Source organism: Salmo salar, chromosome 13 (genome assembly GCF_965601325.2).
Source record: "Salmo salar chromosome 13, fSalSal1, whole genome shotgun sequence".
Taxonomy (NCBI): Eukaryota; Metazoa; Chordata; class Actinopteri; order Salmoniformes; family Salmonidae; genus Salmo; species Salmo salar.
In genome coordinates, this window is record NC_138303.1 from 38004404 (window position 1) to 38011360 (window position 6957).

The window sequence follows — 6957 nt, forward strand, 5'->3', positions numbered from 1 at the left end:
AAATATGAATGATAGTCATTCAATATGCTGTAATAGAAATAAGGCCATGCTCATAAAAAAAGTATCCCTGTCTGGCCGGTACCGAGGAGGACGAGATGCTGTGCGAAACGAAGTGCAGCGGAAAGAAAATGTCATTCTGCTCGGACAGGTACAGCTTCTTGCACCATAGAGTATTTCATACTATCCTTTAAATCAACTGAGGTTTAGAATAATACTAAATTATATTACTATTTGCTAACCACAGCAGCATATGCGTCCTTCTACTACGGCATAATTTGACCTCCCCGAGCGCAGTGGGTTTGTTAAATTGATACAAATGCCCACCTGCGCGTAACACACAGTCAAGGTTGGCTATATAAAATAATGTTTGAAGCATTGCACATTTGATTAAATTACCAGGTGGTTACTGAATCAGGTATCAAGTTTGATCATTAACCAATTACCATTTTAATGCGCCTGTGATGTCGTTGCCAATAAAGTCTCCGTCACCAAGCAGACGCGTAATAGGATCCGTCTAATGGACATCTGCCTTATATCTACCACATAACATAATGACATACTATTTATTGCATTGCTCTGCTCTGCTGTCAATATGTATCTGTTGAAATTGTAGCATTTGGGTGTATGTAGTTTTATGCATTACAATAACTAGGTAGAGAATGGTAAGAAATTAAGTAACATCAATTGCCACATGCCACAATGGACACATGCTGAATGAAATGCAGTGCCCTGGCATTGTGCAAGAAAGATGCTGATAAACATGATAATCAGACAAACACTTGCCTTGCAGTACTATGCCTGCCTCCTGCCTGCCTCCTGCCTGCCCTTCTTGGAGCGTTGCACACATTAGCCTCGACTTGCTCCAGCAATTCTAATACCATGTTGAGGTCTGGCTCACTCGAGACTATGAACTTGAAGATGAAGAGCAGCCAAGCAACTCTGTGGTCCTCGTAAACACACTCAGACTACAGAGGAGGGGGGGCAGGTGGCCAAAAAGTAGGGCTAAAAGGAGAGAAAAGGTGACATTTTCCTTTCTTCCCTCTGAGCTGAGATGACGGAAGAGATCTGAGAAGAGGAAAGGAGAGTACGTAGCGGAAACTTAGAGAGAGGCTGGATTCAGTGGGTACAATTGCGACAAAGGTCTGAAGAGACATCCAGAGGTTGTGTCTCAATGTAAAGTGTGTCAGGTGGATTGTACCTGTGTTTTTGTGGGGGTTAACTTTAACTACTCAGCAAGCGTTAGCCTGTGTGAGTGCTACTGTGTGAGTACTGTACCGGTTGGGCCTGAGCTGGCGGACAGCCAGCCGTCCCTGTCCAAGGCAAATATGACTCTGCCTGCGTACACTGGCGCCAGAATCTCAGGCTGCTGGTCCATGAGGGCCCGAAGGTAAGTGTGTCTGTTTACTCAGTGTTGTCCATGCTTATTGGATTGTATGCTATCTGTCTGTTTGAACACTGAGCAACCACAGACAGGGCTGTGGAATTAATTTTGCCTGTGTGTGTGTTGAGGGTGTTGTCCCATACCATGTCAGTTGAGACATGCTGATGATGAGAGGTGCAGGGAAATGGAGGATCTATCTATGCTCAGAGCTGTTGCAGTTCTGAGCATTTCTGTTGTCTCTGTCTCTCCCCTCTTTAGAAAACTGTGTATGGTGCCAGTGTGGTCATCTTTGAGGGGATCATGTCCTTTGCAGACAAAGAGCTTTTGGAGGTAAGGCTGAATGATCATCACATGTTTAGGGTTTCTGATCTCTTCACTGAATCAGTTGAGTCCTCTGTGACTGCAAGGTACAGGAACATAGTGCTCTATTGTTGCGCTGTCTGTCTCCAGCTCCTAGACATGAAGATCTTGGTGGACACTGACTCAGACATCCGGCTCGTACGTCGGCTGCGCAGGGACATCACAGAGCGCGGCGGGACATCGAGGGGGTCATCAAGCAGTACAACAAGTTTGTGAAGCCTGCGCTTGAGCAGTACATCGAACCCTACATTCAGCTGGCAGACATCGTTGTGCCACGAGGTGAGTGATTTAGCACTGACCATTAGAAATGTCAAAAGTGCAATATTTTGGGATCTTCCCGTCTCTATTTAATATTTGTTAGCCATTAGGAGCTAATACCCATATGACGGCATATTTATCCTGCAGATATACTATTATTTCGTAGCAAATCTTCTGTGCAGATATTTTATAATGTTAAAATATGAGCTAGCGAAATGTTTCTGGCCAAATGAAAATATGTTTTTTCCAAGTGAAAATATGTTGTTTCCAAGTGAAAATATGTTGAACGTGTACCTCTGCCAGTTAGTGGTAACATGGTGGCCATTTACCTGATAGTCCAACATGTTCACAAGCAGATGGAGGAGGTGAGTGAGCCACAGAACACTGTGCATGAGAAGATGGCGCCACACAGTGGCAGAATGCTGAAGTGTCTGTAGAGGCATAGTGAAGGGATGAGTGGCTGACATCTCTTTGCCTCTTTCTCTCTTTCTTTCTGTTTCTTTCACCCTTTACTACATTCCCGCTCTCTATCTATTTCTCTCTCTCTCTTTGTGCAGCTCGAGCTCAGTGTCAGGTAGGCGTACACATCTCCAACAGCTCCTCCCTCGTTTCACGCCTCTCTTCCTGGTGTTATTCACAATAACCCCCACCAGGTGTCTCAGTGTGACTACATGGTTGACTTTTACTGAAGAACTAGTGGGAGAGCAGAACAGTCTATTGTCATTGTCACCTATTCAAATGTATTCTCCTTTGTGTTGTTTCATCCAGGGCAGTCCTGGCCTCGGCCCAGCAGACTCAGCCCCTCCCCCAGACACACAGTGTTGGAGAGTACGCCCCAGGTCAAAGGCCTGCATACCATCATCAGGTCAGATCACAGTCTATGGGTCTAGAGCCAAACTGACGTCCACAGACACTTCTGTCTTCCAGACGGTATTTGCCGGGTCATAGAGCTTAGCAATGAGAGGCATTCAGGTCTTTTCTCATTCTCCTCTCCAACTCATTTGTGTAATCCAGGAATCAGGAGACCAGTCGAGAAAAGTTCATCTTCTACTCCAAGAGGTTGTTGCGCCTCCTTATTGAACATGCTCTAACATTCCTGCCCTCTCAGGTATGTGGACATTTTTCACCATATTATAGTGTATTTAATTGTAATATGATATTTGGTTTGATAGTGATTTGACATAATGCAACTGACTTTATCCCTATTGTATCATGCCACAGCCCAGAACGATACAGACCCCACAGGGCCATGAGTATGAGGGGAAGAGAAGCCTCAGTGGATAAGGGGTGGGTACTATACAGTCATTGGTAATACTCCTATTTTGCTCCACTGTGTGTGTTTGGTGTTCCTTTCTAATAGTGCAGAGTTTGTTTGTAACCATGCTGAAGCTGGATCCTCCTCCGTCCAGATCACTGGTGTGTCCATCCTGCGGGCAGGGGAGACCATGGAGTCTTCCCTGAGGGTGGTGTGTAAGGATGTCCTTATCGGCAAGATCCTCATCCAGACCAACCTGGATTCAGGAGAACCAGATGTACTTTAGAATGTAACAGAATAGAATAGATCTTTATTGGCTGAAGAGAGAAGTGGTCTTGTTTAGAATAGTCACACTTATATCCACCTCACTGGGTGTCTCCTTAGTAACCAGATCTGCCTCCTCCACCTCCTGATCATATCTCCGTGGTAACCCTGTTTCTCCTTCCTCCTCTCTCTGCCCATCCCTTTCCAGCTGCATTACCTGCGTCTGCCCAAAGACATCAGTGAGGAACATGTCATTCTAATGGACAGCACTGTGTCTACAGGTGCTGCAACCACGATGGCTGTGAGAGCCCTACTGGTAAAGTAGCAATTGACATCCCTATCCCATAATAACTGATAGTCCCCCCACTTCATGATTAATCATTATAGTAACCATAGAATTATAATTAGTATTTCTGTTTCTATGGAAGTAACCCCCATTACCCACCATACTAAATGGCTGGGTTTTAAAAAGATGGCATAGCATTGATTGTGTGTTGTGTTAAATGAGTGTTGTGATGTATCTGTGCAGGACCACGAGGTGCAGGAGGAGAAGATAGCGTTGGTCTCTCTGCTGATGGCAGGGTTGGGGGTGCACTCGGTGGCCTACGCCTTCCCCAAGGTCAAAATCATCACCACCGCTGTGGACAAGGGTGTTGATGACTTCCTCCAAGTCATTTCTGGGATTGGTGGGTTTGGCTCTGCTGTAGCACTCCGGTTATGTGTTATGGACAGTGGTGGAAGTCAGTGATGTACGTATTCTGTACTCTGTGTAATGTAAGTTAACTCTGTGTCATACAACTCAAACTTTGTATCTGTGTGTTCTGTTGATACAGGGGACTTTGGGGACCGCTACTTTGGGACAGATCGTGGAACATCAGGCTGGAATTATGATGAGGAACAGGAGTGACCGAAACAACATACAAAGAACTTGATTCTGTGAAACACAAGGTTAAAGACTAGCCTTGTGAAACCAGACTGTGTGCTTGCCAGATCAGGCTGGTTTAACAAGGCTAGTTAAGGGCAGGACTTCCTGGCAACACCAGTCACATTCCATTAAGCTGCTATACAGTAGATGGACCCAACAAAGGTTCTCTATAAACAAGTCAATACTCAAATGTATATACAACAATACATGTTGTATTCTATTATATGGTTTATATTAGATTTTAATGGGTCATTATTCTATTTATACAGTTGGATTTTTCAGTTCTTTACTGCTCAAGTAAGCTAATGTTAATAATGTATATGGTGCTACATGAAACTGAATCAGTTTCATCCCCTCTCAATACACTATCTTGAAATCACCTAGCTATTTGTTTTTTATTGTCAGATGATAATTGGCAATAGTATATTAAATATAACATTATTGAAAGTTTATGTATGTTTTATTAGGTAGAGAAGCTTTGTAGCCTGTAGGGGGGAGCATTGTTCAATTATAGTTGCTGTGTTGCCATGTTGCGTGTGCTCCCAGATACTCAAAGTACACTAGAAACCATATGACGGCCTGTAATTGGTGCATTTCATTCAACTCATTTCATTGAGTGAATTGACAAATCATGTACAGGGAAATTGCCCATTATTTTCAAGTATTTGAAAAGGTTTTGAAATTTGAAAGGTAGTGAGTGGAAATGGCATTGAATCCTCTCCACCCATGATAGAGATGTTCGAAAACAGTCACTAGAAATTTGTTGAGGATGCTCTTCACCTGAACAAAGAGATCATGACATGTCCTGATGCTAAATACCAAATATTAGATATCTTTGTATCTTTCTTACCCCGTTTTTTAAGGGATGTGACATCCATTTGTACATCACGTTTATTGTATTCATTTTTACCTAACATAGTATACACACATGTATGAGTGTTGAATGTATTTTATCTTTGCCTCTATGATTGACAAGCATAGCCTACATTTAGTCATGAGAGAACACTGTTTTGGGGGAATCTCTTTTTCTCTGTGATAACCCTTCCAGAGTGGGTGACTGTGATCATGGATGTCATGCTGTATTCTCCAAGACAGCACAAGACCCAGCCTGCCCATGTGACTACTGCCTCAAGGTTAACCTGTTACTATGGAGACAAGCCCACCAATGAAAATTCAGCAGACAGTTGCGATGTTGACTGCAAGCTTTTTGTTTTAAGGGTGACCTATTTTGTTCTACAGCTAGTCAGACACACACACACACACACACATAAACAAGGATACTCACACACATTGAGATGTATAGACTGTAGGAGGTTATAAGGATACACAAAATAAACACACTCAAAGATAAACAAAAAAGCTTTTTCATTCATTTTAAGATTACAGTTTCTTGCTTGAGCACATTTGTCTAAACAGATTTCACTTTTTCAAAATAATTACCACGCAGCCCAAAACAGGTTGGCCAAAATGACACATTTAATTAGCAAAATGCATTAAGGCTCTCAAAACATGAAATACATTACGCCAAATCAACTACCTCCATCAAAACATACAACTTGTTATCTAATGAAAAGTTATTTCAATCAATCGTTGCACAATGGCCCAATAAATACTACCTACAACTCTCAATATTGTCTAACAGGGTTAACCCTGCCCTTTGTTGATACTATAATTATAAAAGACAGCAAAACATAATCACAGCATAGGCTGTATTCTTTTTTTCCTAAAATGATTTTACCAAAGATGATGAATGCAGAAAGAATGTCACTCAAACATTTTTACAAAATTAAAAAATAGATAAAAAAATAAATAAAAAAGGAATGTCACTCAATGTCACGCCCTGACCTGAGAGAGCCGTTTCTCTCTGTTTGGTTAGGTCAGGGTGTGACATGGGGTGGGCATTCTATGTCATATATTTCTTTGTGTTTGGCCGAGTATGGTTCCTAATCAGAGGCAGCTGTCTATCGTTGTCTCTGATTGGGAATCATACTTAGGCAGCCCTTTTTCCCACCTTCAGTTGTGGGATCTTGTTTTTGTACAGCTCAGTGTAAGCCTGCATAACGTAACATTTGTTTTCCTTTGCGTTATTTTGTTTAGTGTTCTGAGTTAAATAAAAGTAAACATGAGCACTTACCACACTGCACCTTGGTCTCCTCCTTACGACGATCATTACACTCAAACATCTTTACAAAATTAAAAAATAGATATAAAAAATACGAATAAATAAAAAAGGAATGCCACTCAAGAGCATGAATATCCAGAAACAAAGACTTTATTTTAAAACATTTCATTTTAATTGAGAGAGCTGAACAATCTTCCATTACGGACCCCTCTACCCCTCCTTTGTCTTTGCCCTCGGCCTCTAACTTTGTCCATTCTTGCAAACAACTCAGAGGTGACCTTTTTTATGCATGAATAAGGACTGATTGCTGATTGAACAACCGTGCAGACAAGTTTTGCACACATGCAGAAGAGGTTCACATTCCTGGGAGTAATTTGTATCAGCTGTGACCA

General features: G+C 42.2%; 1 pseudogene across 1 annotated transcript; it reads left to right on the forward strand.

Annotated features, from left to right (window-relative positions):
* Nucleotides 1–1325: 1325 nt before the first annotated feature.
* On the forward strand, nucleotides 1326–6576 carry LOC106567311 (uridine-cytidine kinase-like 1; annotated as a pseudogene). Its single transcript, XR_014379939.1, has 11 exons — nucleotides 1326–1387; nucleotides 1660–1711; nucleotides 1897–2020; nucleotides 2303–2364; nucleotides 2697–2864; nucleotides 3014–3107; nucleotides 3221–3286; nucleotides 3409–3531; nucleotides 3727–3834; nucleotides 4048–4204; nucleotides 4352–6576. The product of XR_014379939.1 is annotated as a uridine-cytidine kinase-like 1 (transcript).
* Nucleotides 6577–6957: the final 381 nt, after the last annotated feature.